The 16,766-nt window shown below is 42.9% G+C and overlaps 1 protein-coding gene across 3 annotated transcripts in view; it reads right to left on the reverse strand.

Moving 5' to 3' along the window:
- Mapk4 (mitogen-activated protein kinase 4) overlaps positions 1–13,157 on the reverse strand; it is a 148,356-nt gene extending 135,199 nt beyond the window's left edge. Inside the window, exon 1 of one of the 3 annotated variants that reach the window (XM_063231643.1) lies at positions 13,009–13,157. The gene's annotated coding sequence lies outside the window, so the exon portion shown is untranslated. Of the gene's footprint in view, positions 1–12,601; positions 12,741–13,008 lie in introns of those variants that run through there. The other 2 variants (XM_063231646.1, XM_063231647.1) reach the window with 2 other exon arrangements.
- Between the last annotated feature and the right edge of the window lie 3,609 nt (positions 13,158–16,766).

Consider the following 16,766-nt stretch of genomic DNA (forward strand, 5'->3'; position numbering starts at 1 on the left):
GTTTATTACTGTTGTTCTCCTAAAAATGAGGAATTATTTGGAAGAAAGCACGCTGAGTACCAATTCCATAAAATAATGATTAAGTAAGTAGTTTATGCACATAACAGACACAGTAAGGCTAGAAAAGGGAGAACTCAGGTTTGGTAGTACCTAGTTGTAGTCCCAGCACTGGGGAGACTGAGACAGGGGGATCACCACTGGGCTAGCCAGTGAATTCAAAGGCAGCTTGAACTACATAGTGAGACTCCGTCTCAAAAAACAAGAGCAAGAAAGAGAGACACAAACATGCATACATGTCTGCAGATATATTCTCTAAGGAATCAAACTTTTTGCTGAAATACTAACATTCATAAAGGAAGTATGCCTGCAAAAGTATGCATTAAAACTTGGAAAAATATGTTCATTATAACTCCTCTTCCAGATAGATGATCTCTTCATAGTTGGAGAGAAAAAATATATGATTCAACACAGAATGAAATAGATGCAGTGGCACAAAGCCAGAGAAAAGGCAGCTTATAGTATTTTAAAAAAGAATATCCAAAATAAATAATTTATTTCTATCTAGGATAAATGAACATTGAACATATAATCAAACTTGCCTTCTAGTTCTGGAATTACAAGAAATCATTTTCCCCAAATTTGTTTTCTCATTTGTAAAATGAAAACTATTATTACTAGCCCAACATACTGGACAGTGCCAGTGGGAAACTCAAAGAAGACACGCTTAGAAGAGGATTTTTATAAAGTTTTATAAGAAGTTATTTTATAAAATCTACACAAAGCACTGAAGGATATTCAGGACAAACACTAACCATGTTTCCTATAGATACTGGACTGATGATTTATAAAAATCAAAATTTTTAATGAGAAAGTCTAGGCGTTTAACTCAGGAAAGAACCCTTTGCTTTCATCTTCTTAATCTTTCCCCTCATTTTCTTATTTAATAAAAATATTATCTTGCTTTGAAAACCAAATAGTATAAGGCCTGGAGATAGCTCAGTGGTACGGTACTTGACTAGCATGTGCAAGGCCCTAGGTTCCAATCCCAGGCACTGCAAAACACTTTTTCAAGAAAAATAAAATAGTATAGCAAAGTATAAAAGAGGAAATTTAAAAAATCCTTTCTTGCAACTGAATGTTATTTAACCATCATAATACTAACAATGTCTTATGTTTCCTTCCTGGAAAAAAAAGCTTATACAGATGCACATGTGGCTGGGTCTGGTGCCTAAGTCTACAACTATACACCTTTCTTTCTAGGTGTCCATAATGCCATTTTTTTTTTAACCAATAGGAGAGATAGACTGGAAAGCCAGAAGGTTATTTTATGATATTCTGGAAGCCAAATCCTCAACTTGGGAGTGTGGAACAAACACCCTATTGCCTGTCAGTTAAATAAGACCAAAAAGTCAGGACTGAGTTTTGGTTCTGGGACTCTGCTTCTGGCTAAATTAGGGAGCAGTCAAAGGATGCTACTATTCCTACTTGTTTCATAAAGGCATCTCAGGTTCAGGTTCAGAGACTGCTCATAAGAAAAGGAGGTTTTCAGGATGAACAAATTCCCTGATGAACTTGTGAAGAAAGAAGGCATGCATAGTACTTTGAGCTTTTAGTTACAGTACTTGGATAAACTAAGAGCATCTCTACTTTGGATTTGTGTACCTATCCTTCCTCCATCAAGAGCGCCAACAGAATTAGTATAGATCTAGGTAATTTTTTTCTTTCATCTTTAAACATCATTCATCTAAAAAAAAATGGTTAAATACAGAAAAACAGATAGAAGTTGAGAACAGAACATGCCCAGGACTACTTCATGGGCACAACCTCACTCAGTATACAAAGCTCTTTTCTTCCTCTCATAGCCTAAAACTTTCTCTTCCATTTGAGTGGCATACATTCTGAGAGTTTTATTATACAGCAGACACATGGGTTGTGAAAGTCCTCTCTGAGTGCGACACTGCAGGTATTGAAATTGTATAATCATTTATAAGGAATTTTTCATCCTCTCTCCTCTGATCTGGAAAGCTCAAAAGCAGTCCACCACAGTGACTCCACTGTTACATTTTCTCACCTCCTCTTCCAAAGTGATTTGTTGCAATCATCTTTCTTATTCTTCTCTTATAAAAAGATAATTTCAGATTTCTTCACATCTCTGTCCCTTTTTTCTGTTGAAAGTGCTATAATATTTCATTGTTATGAGTCTTCTAAAAAATTCAAGACACTCAGCAAAAACTCAGCACAGAAGGAAGCCAATGTCTTGGTTTCCAACAAGTCCGGGAGTTTGCTCAGCTAAGTCTAATCTCCCCATGGTTTTCACATATGTTACTCAAATTACAATTTATTATATCATTAGCAGACAGGATGGTCTTAAAATGGCTGGAAAAAATTCAAATCCAAATAAGTAGAAAATGTTAACAATATAAAAAACTACTCTGATGAATCTCAGATAGCTACAGCTTTTTAGAAAAAAAAAAGTTCAGAGTCAGGCATGGTGCCACATGTAATTCTAGCACTCAGGATGCTGAGGCAGGAGGATCATTGCAAATTCAAGGCCCACCTGGGCCAAATAGTGAGATGATAAATAGGGAACTACACAGGGAGACCTTGTCTCACTAAAATTTAAACACACACACAAAAAAAAATCAACTGAGGAGGTCAGGTTACTGATTAAAAGAAATTTGAGTTTATACTTGAACTAAAATACACTAGAGGAATTACTTCATTTGAAGATGAAGAGTTTTCACACATGGTTCAGAAATTCTTACACTGGTAGGACTTTCTAGGGACTTTTTCCATCAAAAATAATCCTAAAAGGGTACATTTTCTCAAAAAATAGAAAATGTGCCTCTTCAAAATTAATTAAGTCATTAGCATTTCTTCCAGAGGGATCAGTCACAAGTTAGAACTACATGGGAGTGGAATGGCAGATCTGTTCCTTTCAGGATGTTAAAACCTAATTGGAGGATTTCTATTTCTAGCAATATGGTAGAATATATAGATATATGAAATATTATATATGAAAATGAGGATAAACTACGATGGAATACACAAAGGGCTTCATGGTGTTGGTATAGTCTCCAAAAAGTTAATTGAGAAACCTCCCACTGAGCACAGGCTTTTCCCAGAGGAGCTGACACCTGTCTGCACTCTCCTCCTCTACCCAGTGGTTGCACATGTGACAAGCAGGAGGAGAACTGGGAGGAGTGTGTGACAGTTGACTACTGTGTCAACTGTTAGAAGACCAAATGACAGGGTTTGCATAGTTTCAAGTGTGGCTAAAAACACAAGGTCCACCCTGAGTGTAAGTGGCATCGGCCAATAAGTTTGTAACCCAAATGGAATAAAGAGGGGTGAGAAGGAAGTCTGGGTGCTGTTTCTTCAGAGCAGTTCTGGTCTTCACCTTCTCTTTGGAATCTGTCTCGTGGCTTCCTGCACAGACTCTTCAGCCTTCCAGCCCAGACCTTTCATCCTCCTGATACAGGCTCCCACAGGACTTTGCAGCCAGCTCTAGGCCTTTAAGCTTTGCCTGGACCCTTTGGATCTCCAATGTGCATACAGCCCTTTTGTACTCTGTGTACCAAACTCTGCAGGTGGTCATCGTAAGCCTACCTTGTAAGTCCTTATATATTTATATATCTTATATTAAATGTCTTTCTCTAGTGAGCACTGAAGGTATCTTAGTACTAAGGTTTTCAGGAAAAAATGAACTTAAGGGGCTGAGGATTTAGCTCAGCAGCATAAGTGCCTGCCTTGCAAGCACGCGGTCGTAAGTTTGATCCCCGGTACCAATAAAAAAAAATGAACTTAAAATTAAAAAATTAAAGCATCCTCTCTCCTCCGGAAAAGCCACTGGAGGCTCCAATGAAGTGGTAGAAGAGGACTTACCACCTCTCAGTGCCCCTTTCCCCCAACCTTTTTAAACTCAGCAAATACATTTTTCTCAAAGGAAATTTCTCTGGCTGGGAAAGACATATTTATGAGATTGGAGCAAGATAGAGGGCAGATACATTTGGTTGGTAATCTAGAGAACATAAGGTTAGCTATGTTGCATCTAAACACCAGAAAAGATCGAAAGCTCTTTTTGAGACACTCAAGTCAAGAAATCACCTAGGAAGTCTACTCTGAGTTCTGGACCTGGACATGAGTGTTTAGCCTCTACAAGGAAAAGTCTTGGTTATGTAGGGGAATTCTTGTGTTCTATATGAAAATGTTAGGGAGCCATGTTGAATGGGAGGAATCTTACCAGCTGAGATACAGCCTCCTTTTTAAACTTCTTAACAGCTGCTAAAGTAGAGGATCTCCTTCTTGACACTTTCCTGAGTCCTAACTTCCCATCTTCTCACGGGACAGTATGAAAGAGAAAGAAGAATCCAGATGGGTGGAGAGCGATGATTTTGGGGCTCCAAATATCACTCCTCTGACTATTCTCTCGGCCAGGTCAACAGACTCATTGGGAATTAGCTTGAGGAATTAGTCTTATCTATGTATGGAAACAGATCTACATCTAGCTATGTCTAGTTAATGGAAATTTATTCATCCCAACTTTTGCTTTCCAGCTGACACGATGAGTGGAGACCTAGTAATGGTGGACAAAGAGGAGACAGTGAGTGACTGGTGGTTCTCTCTGATTGGTCCCTAAAATGAACTGGACATGGTCCCACCTCTTGCCAGCAGTGATGAACTGTGTAAGTAGAACCAACCTTCCCACTGAACACAGAAAGGAAACTAGATGAAATGTAAACAAAATAAAACTTCCTAAAAGTATCAAAGACCTCACAAGATAAGGAAGGATTTCAGGTTTAAGATGTGGAAAAGAAGACCTAGGCATGTAGGTCTGCATTAGTTAGCACTTTTATCCAGCAAGAGAGATCTGTCAATCCAAAAAGGAAGCTGAAGCAGAGCAGCACACCGACAGACTCGTGGGATCAAGAGGCCAGAGCATCCCGAGGATAAGACTTAGTAAACCACTTTACACTTAGGGTAGGCCCCAAAGAGCTGGACTCTAGGAGTAAAAGAAAACATAAAACTAACTAGTCTGGCTTCATGTCATTCTGGTGGCCTACAGAACCTCAAGCCTCTAAATTGTGCTAGTATTGTTGGTCAATATACTAGAAAAGCCCATAGAAGCTAATTACAATCCTCTTTAGAATGTTGGTCATCTTTTTCACCATCATCCAAAGCCTCAAATTATATCTGACATCAAATGTGAAACATTATGATTTATATGATGCATAATTATCTTATGTACAAGTTAAAAAGAAGAAAATGCTGCCAACTATAACCATAAGATTTTTTTTTGATTGGTACCTGGGATCAAACTCATGACTACGTGCTTGCAAGGCAAGCATTTATGCCGCTGAGCTAAACCCCCAGCCCTCATAAGATTTTATTAATTGTGAAATACATCCTGAATTCAGAGCTTAAAATGTAAAAAAAAGTGCACATTTTCATATGGAGGAAACATATCTATATATTCTTTTCAAAATAATATTCAGGGCTAGGGATTTAACTCAGCGGCATAAGTGCCTGCCTTGCAAGCAGGCAGGCATGAGTTCGATCCCCGGTACTGATAAAAAAGAAAAAGACAAAAAAAAAAAAAAAAACAAAAAACATATTCAGCATACATTCAAAGATAGCCAAGCATGCAAAGAAACATGACAATATAAATATAAACCCACAAGAGTCTAAGAACAAGCATAAAAAAAGATACTTTTTCAGATGGAAGATTTTCCAGACATATAATGTAAAACACCTATGTTTAGCATAGTCATAGAGACAAAACCTGGACTTTAAAATTGCAATAAGAAATTAGGAACTATGTAAAGTAACAGTATATAGGAAATATGGAATTCTACAATGGCAACTCAGTGATTAAGACAGAATGAACAGATGGATTTAACTACAGATTAGATACAGCTGAAGAAACATATTGCTATTTGGAAGACAAAAGAAACTATTCAGAATATAGCCTGAATCAATTAAGAAAAAAATGAAAACACAGAAGAGGAAAAAAGATAAAGAAGACATAATAAGGAAGTTAAAGATAGAAAAATGGATCACAAAACGTTCCCAGAAACAGAAGACAGAGATCAGAGAAAGTTGCTGATATTCCTAGACCCAAGTCCTTCAAAGACCAGCTACACAATGGAGGCAAGACACACTGGCCAAGACCAAGAAAGAGGTCATGGGCAGCGATTGAAGTGTAAAGGAGTGTGGTTAACTCACTTTCCTTCTATTCTTCAATTCATCACTTTCATTATATGTAAAAGGAAATGATAATAGCATTCATTCCACAGGTTTTGTAAGGCCTGAGAATTAACTGCCTGACACTCACAGTGGTGAAATCCCAGAACTTTAGGATTGGATTGGAATTTTTCACAAAATACTCATTATACTGTAGATATCAGATTTTGTTTTCCCTTTGGAAAAATGGCTTTCTATATATAGTACAGATTAATTTTTAAGCCACTAAACCCAAATAGCACATACACGCATAAATACAACTAGGAATCAGTCCTGTATAGAAATGCTTTGCTATTTCCATAACCAAAATGAAAACGACAAAAACTCTCTCTCTCTTTCACTTTTACTTTTCTACACATAAGTACTTAATTATAACAATTAAGTACTGTATGTTCTCAATTATGTGGTAAAATTCCATCACTGATGGCATGCTATCCATGCAGGAGATACTGGTACACAATTTTTGTAAAGCCATTTAACACAGTGCACTCACACCCTGGTGGAGCAGCTGCACTCTTCGGCCCAGGAATGTATACCAAGAAAACCATTCAATTATAGAAGAAGCACGGCCATAACTTGCTTATGCAATGACACAGCAGGGAGCAACTGGAGGCAAACTTAATGTCTACTAGTAACAAAATGTGCTAAATTAAGGAGCTTCCAACACCTAAATAATGTAGTCATTAAAAGTTATGTCTGGGCGGGGGATATAGCTCAGTGGCATAAGCGCCTGCCTTGCAAGCAGGCAGTCGTGAGTTCGATCCCTGGTACCAATAAAAAGGAAATAGACAAAAAAAAAAAGTTATGTCTACAAAAAGTGTATAATATAGCTTGTTCTAATGTGAGCAGAAAAAAATGCAAGTCAAGCCAGGCATAGTGGCCCACACTTGAAACCCCAGCCCTTGAGAGGCTGAGGCAAGAGGATTGCCATGAATTTGAAGCCAGCCTGTGCGACGTAGTCAGTTCAAAGCTGGCCTGAAATATGCATTAAGACCCCGTCTCAAAACACAAACCACAAAAAGAAAAAGCAAGATAAAAATTAAAATGTTATGTATAATATAGTCTCAATTATTCAACTGCCTTTTAAAATAAGCTGAGAAAATCACTAAAAATTAAGAGCAAAATCTAAATGGGCTCTAAGTATCACAGGTAAGGGTTATTTATTCTTCTTGCTATTTTCCATAATGAATGTGTTTTACTTCTCTAAGTAGGAAAATAAATGTTTTCATTCTAATTATTTACCATAAAGATGATAAAAAAAATCTTAAGTTTATAAAGTCTAAAAAATAACCTCAGTTCACCAATCCAACTTGTTTCCATTTTGCTGAGATTCTTTTCTTTTCAGTACTAGCAGTGTGCACCCACATCTTTCACACAGGTCTGAGCAGTAGTTGTCTCAAGTGCCCAGCCAGAGAGGTTAAGTTTCACCCTTTCCCCCTTCACCTACAAACTCAGGCAACCAAGAAGACAGAAGGGTTAGGGTGGCTGGGCTTGGGCAAAGCTCTGGTTCCTAGACCCAGTCTGCTAACTAAACTTTGTGCTTTGTGTAGCCTTGGCAAGCCCATCTAACCCCCTCAGTCTCAAAGGGCAAGGAGGCCTGGGCAAGGACCCCTAGAACCTCTTTCAGGTGTACTCTTGTGAATGTGTACAGATTTGACTCAAAAATCCCCAAACAGATCTTAATACAAATCAAATCAGTTTAAATATAAAAGGAAGGCTGGTTATTTTAAAAACAAACAAACAAAAAACCTGCAGTGCTGGGGATTTAGCTCAGCAGCTCAAGCTCAGCAGCTCAAGCTCAAGCAGCTCAGACTGGTAAGCCCCAAGTCATGGTTCGATCCCCAGTACCGGAAAACACACACACACACACCTACAGCAAATTTTCATAAAATTTCTTTTTATTTTTGTTGATCTAGACATTAATATGTTTATAATTAGGTCTCACATAGAGCCAGATGGATTTATATACTAAAACAACAATTCAAACATTCCTCTGTGAAGTTAGGTTGATCTACATGAAGGAAAAAGATTAGTTAACTAATGAATGAATTAATGAAAAGTCTGAATTATAAAATTCCCTTAAATTTGTATTATTTTAGTTTTTAAGACCTTAAATCACTTTTCCCTCCAAGAAGGAAGGTCAAAAACTTCCTGCCTGTCTGTTCTGATAGAAGGTGAAGTCTCATCCCAGGCTTGTGTATTCCAAAAGAGAAGTTTGAATCAGTGAAATTTCAACTACCATTCAACTGATCTGGTAACAAGGTTCATTCAGTTTGTGAAGCTGAACTTGGGCTCAGACCAACCTCACTTACTAAAGTGCAACAAGTCACTTCTATCCACTAGTGGAACTCAAAGCCACATGCTGATCTTGAACTAACCTTGTCCTCTTTCTGTCCTACAAAAATGCTGCTGATCCTGACCTGGAGTTGCTGAACATATGAAATCCTTACTTTTGGGGGCAGATATTAACAAAAGTACAGACCATCCTGTAAAGCACAGAAGCATCCTATAATTAACAATTGCATTTTGATCCATGCTCTTAAGTCACTACTCTGAGAAGCTTGTCTGAAATCCTGCCAGTTTTTGGTGGAAGAAAGTTTCTAGGACCCCTTTTTTGCAGATGCATCTGTGTAATCGTTTCCCAAAATCTTCCTCAGAGACAGATTCACCATGAAGCTAATGAAGCTTCCTCAGAGCCTTTCATTCAATCCTTACAAGACTCTTCCAACTCACAGTCACTTTGTCTTTTTCATAAGAAAGAAAGAAAGAAAGAAGCATTTCAGGACCACCAGGAAAGGCACCTGGCTGCCCGTTACCTCTTCTCTCATCTCTCTGTGCTTGATTCTTCTTGTGGAAGTCACAGCCTTTCACGCCATACTGAGGCTTAATGAGGAAAGACCCCTGGAAGATTCAAGAGACAGTGACAGATGACAGATTGTTTTTCCCCTGAGACTAGTTTTTATATAGTGACAGGGTCAGAACTCAATATGGTGAAGAGGACAAGAGGAAAATAGGCCCTACAGAGAGCAGGAGGAGAAGCAGCAGACATAAGGAAGCCCTGAAATAAGTGTCACCTGCAAGGAAGGAGAGATGTAGAGAGAAAAAGAAGTAGCATTCTAGGCTGTATTACAGTTAAGTTCAGCGCTGGTGAAAACACTCCAGGGAAGCTTGAAGGAATGGGATGGAACAGGCCCTGCTTAGTACCAAAAAGAAAAAGAAAAAAAGAATAGGATGGAAGCAGGACTACTCTGGCCACTGAAAAAGAATCAAGGCTCTTCACTCACAGCTAGCAGACCTCAAACTCTGCAGGGTGATAAACCACCTGCCACTTAGCACAGTCATTGAAACACTGGGTGATAAACCACCTGCCACTTAGCACAGTCACTGAAACACAGTAAACTGCTCAGGAAGCCTTCCTTATTGAATGCACAGAAACCATTCCAAGTGAAGATCTGTCAGATTCTAAAGGCTGTAAAGATGGTTGGTTTCCCTTGACCACCTTTGCTAAGTTTGGGGTGGAAGGGGCTGGGGATTTAGCTCAGCGGCATAAGCGCCTGACTTGCAAGCAGGAAGTTGTGAGTTCGATCCCTGGTACCGATAAAAATGAAAAAGACAAAAAAAAAAAAAAAAAAAAAAAAAGTATATAAAAAAAAAAGTTTGGGGTGGAAGTCCTTCTCAGTCTTCTTTGCCACTGGAATTTTATTTCAGCTTGCAAGACCAGTTTATGTTTTCTCTGTAAACTCTTTGTGTTTTCTTCCTTTGGTTTTTCTTCCCATCTCTCATTAGCAAAGACATGATCTCAAGTATATTTCAGTGGTGTCTACTGTATTTTCTAGACATGTTTCATAATGGCCTATTTCCAGGAAAGACACAGGGGGTGTGTGGCTTTTTCAAATAAAATAATATAATGTAGTTTTAAAAGAATTTTAAAAGGATATCAGAAGTGATTTAGGAAGAAAAAGTTCACTGTACTAAGAAGCTAGGATAGTTTTTACCAGAAATTGCTACAGGCTGACATAAGAAGATAAATATACAAAGCATAGAGCACATTTTCAATGTCTGATAAAAGCCAAGCAATAATTCTGTGAGGTCAGAAGATTTTTCTGATGTTAAATTTTAGGAGGGATTAACTATGGCTTTTCATATATGGCTGCCCAAGAGGTCATTTTATGAGTTTATTAAGAACTCTGTCAGATCTTTTAGGACAAACTTTATGACTTACACTGTATTTCCTTCATAATCGTATATAACACTGTAAGTGTTCAAATATTTGCCAATAGATTGAGGATTCAGTTTTCTTGCCAATCTAATTATTCTGTCTTGAGATCCCAGGACAATGAAAGTAAAGGATTCATCAGATCTCTGAGCAGAAGGACTCTCAGACTATTTGGTATAGCCCTAACCATATGCAACCATGAGACTTCAAAGACCTTCTCACTCCCAACCACTGGTGCCAGCATGGAGTGAGGAGCCAAAAGTCCACCTGGCCCCATTATTATGCTTCCCTCTCCCCTACCCTCCTGGGTCACTCTGTTTTTTAAGGTTCATCCTCTTTCTGTCCTCACCACACATTCCCCATCCCTTTGAACATTAGAGATTTGGCTTACTAAACTTTGTTCATTCTCTCTGAAAACTAGCAGTGTTGTGTAAAAAGGAACTTCTTTTGTGCTATTATTATTACCATAATCATCATTATCCTATAAGGAAACTGACTTGGAAAGAGGTTCCAGAGCAGTATTTTGCTCTGCTGGTGTCTATCAAACCCTCAGGTATAGAAGTTACCTTTAAGTGCAGAAGACTACCTCAGCCATGTCATAAGCAGCCCAGAAGGTTCAAATGCAACTGACTCAAGAAGTTGAAGACTTAAGGGTCAGAAGACATTATATTCTCTCTCCCTCAACCCTATATGCACCCCAAAGTACACTGAGCAACCCCTCAGCAAAAAAAGAAGGAAGAGGAGGAGGAGAAAAAGAAGGGGAAGGGGAAGGGGAAGGCGAGAAGGGAGAGAGGAAGAAATAGAAGGAGGAGGAGAAAAAGGAAAGGAAGAAGAAGAGAGAGGAGGAGAAAGAGGAAAAGTAAGAGTCCTTTGTACTTAGTAGTTTAAATATTACAATAAGGTCACAGCACAGCTACCTCGAGCATAATAGGTATTCAATAAGTACTAAATTGAGAACGCCGTGGCACATTAGGTTGCATATAGTAGATAGCTGGTAATTTTTTTTTAATTAAACTGATATGAGGATGGCTGCCTTGCACATAGTAGGTCCCAGGAAAAGGCCATAAAATCGAAAAGTAGCAGACACCCTCTTTAAAGAACCCCGGCAGAGGTGACATTAATCAAACCCTAGGCACAGATCCATGAATGGAAATGCGCGTCTCGAAGGGAGCGCCACCGAGTGTGCTGGAGAGGCGCGTGACAGTGTGCAGCGGCGGGGGCGGCGGCGGCGGCGGCACTGAGCTCATTCTGGAGGTGGCCGAACCGCCTCCAGCTCCTGAGTATTGATTAGCGATCGGAATTCATCCGCGATCTAGGGCCAGGAAGCCTCCTCCTCCAATTGTCACTTCGGATCGCACCTGGAACTCCTACCACAGCCCCTCCCGGGCATCCGCCCACCCAAGCTTCTCACATTCGGGAGAGTAGCGGGCAGAACAAAAGCAAAAGCTCGCAGGGCTCCAGATTGCTTTTCTGATGGAGAACAACCCCGCAAGAGGCAGGAGGAGCCGGCCCGGGACAGAGCAGTGTTGTCGGCCCCCAGCCGCTGTCCGCATCGCCCGCCCTTCCCCAGCAGTTTCGGGGCTCCAGCAGGGGAAATCGGCAGGGGTCCCTCTGTCCCAGGGCTAGGACCCCGAGAGCGGGCGCCACTGTCGGGTGTGGCAGGGAGAGGGCGCTGTCTTAACCCTTGAAAGGGGGTGAAAGGCTGGCGAGGAGCATAAAAGCGGGCTGAGACAGACCCCACAACCAAGATACAAATTGGAATTTGCAGAGCGAGCCTCCCCTCGGCGACCCCGGACGCGTGGGACCGTCCCCAGGGGTGGGGTCTCCTGCTTGCGCCCGACCCCTGAGCCCCACTCCCCTGTTCACATCCCGGGGGAAACACATCGCCAGCCCTCCCGGGCAGGCTGGCTACCCAGGGACAGCCCCGGCGCGCGGAGGTCAACGAGGGCGGCCGGGTGGGTCCCGCGGCGAAAGCCCACCGCTCGGAAACTAGCTAGTTTGGTGTTTCTAGGAAGGCGAGGCGCGGGGCGGGGAGCGCGGGGAAGTCTCATCTCCCCCTGCTCCCCATCTTCTCGGAGCCCGCGGAACTCCGAGGGGCGCAGGCGGCGGGAGGAGAAAGCCAGCGAAGCGGGAGCCACTTACCGAGGCGGAGCGCGGAGCGCGGCGCCCGGGCGCGAGCGGCGCCTTTGTCTGCGGCCGCGGCGCCAGCGCTCGGCCAGGCCGGTCCCAGCCCCAGCGCGCGGCGAGCTCCCGCCGGCGCCCCGACAGCCCGGCTCGGGCGCGCTCCGCTCGGGCTCGGGATCTGCCGGTCCCCTACCCCGGAGGCCGCCGCCACGGCTCCGCCCCGAGCCGGGCCCCGCCCCCGGCCGCCGGGCCCCCACCTGCTGCGGCGGTAGCGGCGCGGGAGAGCCAGGCCCCCGGGTCCCCGGGGCGGCCAAGTCCCGCGCGCGCCCCGCTCCTCCCTCCGCAGCCCCCGCGCGGCTCGGGCCGAGCGCGCACCGCGGCGGACACCGGCCTGGCGCGATCCTGCCGCTCCGAGGCTGCTTCACCTGCGTCGAGCCCGGTCCCGGGGCAGCCTGGCCTTTCCGCCCGGGCACGCACTCTCCGGGGTCCGCGGTCACCTTAGAAGCCCGTCCTCACTGTGCCCGAGACGGCGTTCCTCGGGCTCCACCTGGGGAGCGGAGGAAGCGGAGGAGGGAGCAGGTCAGCCGGCGTTGCGGTAGCGGCCCGGGAGAGGGCGGAGAGAAGGAACCGGCAGGAACTGGACGACTCCAGGCCAAGGGAGACTCGCGTGGACCCGAGGTGGCCCGGGTCGAGGGTCCAGGGGGCGCCAGCGCAGGTGCGCGGGGCTGCAACTGCCCCTGGATTCGCAGCGGGGTGCCTGAACTGGACTTTCGTGCTCTTACAGCACAGCCAAATAAAACTAACAGAAGAGAGACAACACTTTGGGAGCCAGAGAAAAGGAATCGGAGAAGCCACCAGACCTGTAACTTCAGTAGTTGATGTTTATGTGCCGCACTCCAGCAAGCCCAAAGAGGGCCACACAAAATAGACGCGTGCAGTGGAGTGGGCAGGGAACCGCTCTTCTAGCCAGAGAAAAATATTATAACCTAAATGTTGCATAATGAGGTCACTAATGACTTTCGTTGCCTGTAAACACCCACCCAACCACCACCATCCTAACCAAAACAAAGTGAGAACCACATGTGGACTCTTCATAGGATCTGCTCTAAATTATAGTTCCTGCTTCACCCCCACCAGAGGCTCATACAATTTCGGGTGCTTAATGGGTGTTCAGTAATTGTTGAAAAAAATCAATCTGTGTCTTGTATAACTGTGCAAATTGTAACATGGACCAAACCATAAAAATTAAAAATTGTAGAATCATACTAGAAAATGAATTAAGTGGTTAGCCCAGTAATGGGCATACGAGGTGTAATAGATATTATCTGTAATTATTATGCAGACACAATTGCTATTAATCATATATTCAGGTACATAAGAGATTTGGATTATATGCTTGGAGACAGCAGCTGTCTGGACCTTTATTAACCTAAAAGAATAGGTAGGGATTAGGACAGTATATAATAAATGGCTGTACATCGGTGGTAAGACATTTTAATGTGCCTTCTCCAAGGAGAACACTTTTAACATTTTGCTTGCTTAATTTTCATTTCAAATAAGTTATTAATTCAGAAAGAATGCATAAATATGAAATGTTGTGTTGATTTATTCAATTTGATAACATCTCTTCTAGGAAGGAATAATAACCGTTCCTAAAATGTCCCCTTTATCCAAAAAACACAGACAGGCAAGTGTCCCGTCACAGCCTACCAGCCTCAAATGCGGGGCCAGGGTGTCTAAATGAAGAGGCTGACTGGGCTGAGACAGAAAGCTCAGAGTCTCCCTTCTGGGGGTTTCAGATGTGTTTGGGGTCTGGAAACTGCTCTGGGGAGCACTGTGCTTATCCATGTGAGATAATCTCTCTCTTCCATTTGGCAGTGGGGGAAACGTAATTTCCTCCATGTGATGAACGTGAGTGAATGGCTCATGCATCGTGAATGGCGCGCCTCCAAACTGTGGGACAGAGATGATGAAATACGCGTTTTAATATCGGAGTCCATTACCACACAATGCCGGGGGAATGAATAGGAACAAGGGTATTTATCTAGGCATTCTCCATCACGCTCTGTCACCTGGGCTCCTTCTCCTGCGGTGCTGCTTTCAGAAAACAAGGTAATTCTTTTTTTTACTCCACAGGGAAGAATCCTAAAGAAGCTAGCTGAGGTAGGTGTCAGTAGGTGGAAAATAACTTCACAGAACTCAGGAGGTGGGAAGTTCACAATATCCTCCCTTCCTTTCTTGTTCTTTCTTTCTTTCTTCCTCTTTTGTGCCACTATATCCCCACTGCTCATAACTTCACACCACAAACTGTACTTCGTAGGCTGGGCCGGGTGCTGACATCTGTGGTAGCCCTGGAGAATATGGCCGACATAGAGAAGATGGTGCAGGAAGCAGTACCATGCCAGCAAAGTCAGCTCTCATGACACCCAGTTTTGACTTAGGTCCCGGAGCTGAAAGGAAAGCAACCTAGATTATTAAGAGCTGTTCCCGTACTCTACTCCTACTCCAAGGAAGAGCTGGCATCACTGAAGGCATGTCGCCTCCCTCCAGGGCTGAGGACTGGTTGTGTTTGAGGAACCAATTGACCTTGACTTCTAGATGATGGAGCCAACAAGGCCACACAAATCAGCCTGTGTGTCCTTCCCCTTTTGGGAGCAGTCTGATTCTCATTTATTCTCTCTCTCTCTCTCTCATCTGTCTCTCTCTCTACCTCGGTGTCTCTCTCCCCCCTTCTCCCTCTCTGTTTCCCTGTCTCCCTTTCTGCCTCTCTTCCTCCTTCCCTCCTTCCGTTTGTCCCTCAGTTTCTCCCCTGGCCCACTAGGAAGATGAGACAGGTCTAGGGTATCCTCACAGCCTGGGCTCTGAGGCCTACAAGGCACAGGTCACTCTCTCTTCACTGTCACTTCAGGCTGCTCTGGAACTGCCTTTCTTCCTCAGCAAGGAGAAGAGATCCGTGGTGCAGATAGAGACTCTGGGGAAGAAATGAACATTCTCTTTGGGTTGCATGGTTCTTGCAATAGGCTGTTTATTTTAAACCTCTACCCTCACTAGAATCTCCTAGGAAATCTTCAAGTGTACTTGAAGCAATAGATGACCACAGTGGCCCACTTACCAATAGCTGTCCCTGTTTGTCACATTCTGACTTCCCTCCTCTTGCCATAAATAACCTGTCACTGCTTGGAGTGTAGCTCAGTGATAAACTGTATGTGGTGTGTTGAAGGCCCTGGGTTAGCAACAGCTTTCAAAACTAGTTTAATGTTTTTACAGAAAATCTAAAACATGTCTGTAATCTTTCTCTTCTAGTTAGCAAAACCTGGTAAAACAAAACGTGCCTCCTCTCTCTCTCTATTTTATCTCCTCCCATTCTCTCTTTAACCCATTCCAACCTCAACTTCATGGAAATGGTTCTCAAGGTGACTAGACCACCATGTTTTTAAACATAATGATGTTCTTAGACTTTCTCTTAGATGACCAGTTCAACATTTTGCATATATAATCACTCTTTTACTTTTTTCATGGGCACTGGCTCCCAGGATGGATACCCTAACAAGTATCCATCCAACTTGTTAGGGTTCAAATCTGAGATATTCCCCAAAGACCATGTGGTACAGCCTTGGTCAGGCTGAGATATCACTGGAAGGGTGAGAACTTCAGGGAACCTAGCTGGAGGAATCAGGAAACTGGGATATGCCCTTGAAGGCTATTCTTGCACCCCGCTTTCTGCTTCTGCCTCTGTCCCTCTCTTTCTGTCTCTCTGGTTTCATTTCCTGCAGCCAAGATATCAGATTTTTCTCACACAGTTCTCTTCACTGTAACATTGATGCTCACCTCACAGAGATGGGACCAAGTGACCATGGATTGAATCTTCGGAGACCATGATCCAAAATAAACCTTTTCTCCTTTTAAATTGTTTTTTCTCATATATCTTCTCAAAGATCAGAACACTAATACACAAACTTACTGGCTCTTCAGGGAACAATGTATGCCAGCTACTCAAAACAGTGCAACAAAGATTATACAAAACAGCAAAGTGCTACAGCTCTATCCACCAAACTCAGGAACCAGAGAGGTTTATCACCACCACTGTTAACATTTCTACAGGCTAAAATAAAGCAACAAGGCATGCAAATGAAATAGTAGATATGAATAGTAAAAAGGAACAGATAAAAAGTCTTTACAGATA

Source organism: Cavia porcellus, unplaced genomic scaffold, assembly GCF_034190915.1.
Source record: "Cavia porcellus strain 051 isolate PalLab524CR breed Dunkin Hartley unplaced genomic scaffold, mCavPor4.1 scaffold_20, whole genome shotgun sequence".
Taxonomy (NCBI): Eukaryota; Metazoa; Chordata; class Mammalia; order Rodentia; family Caviidae; genus Cavia; species Cavia porcellus.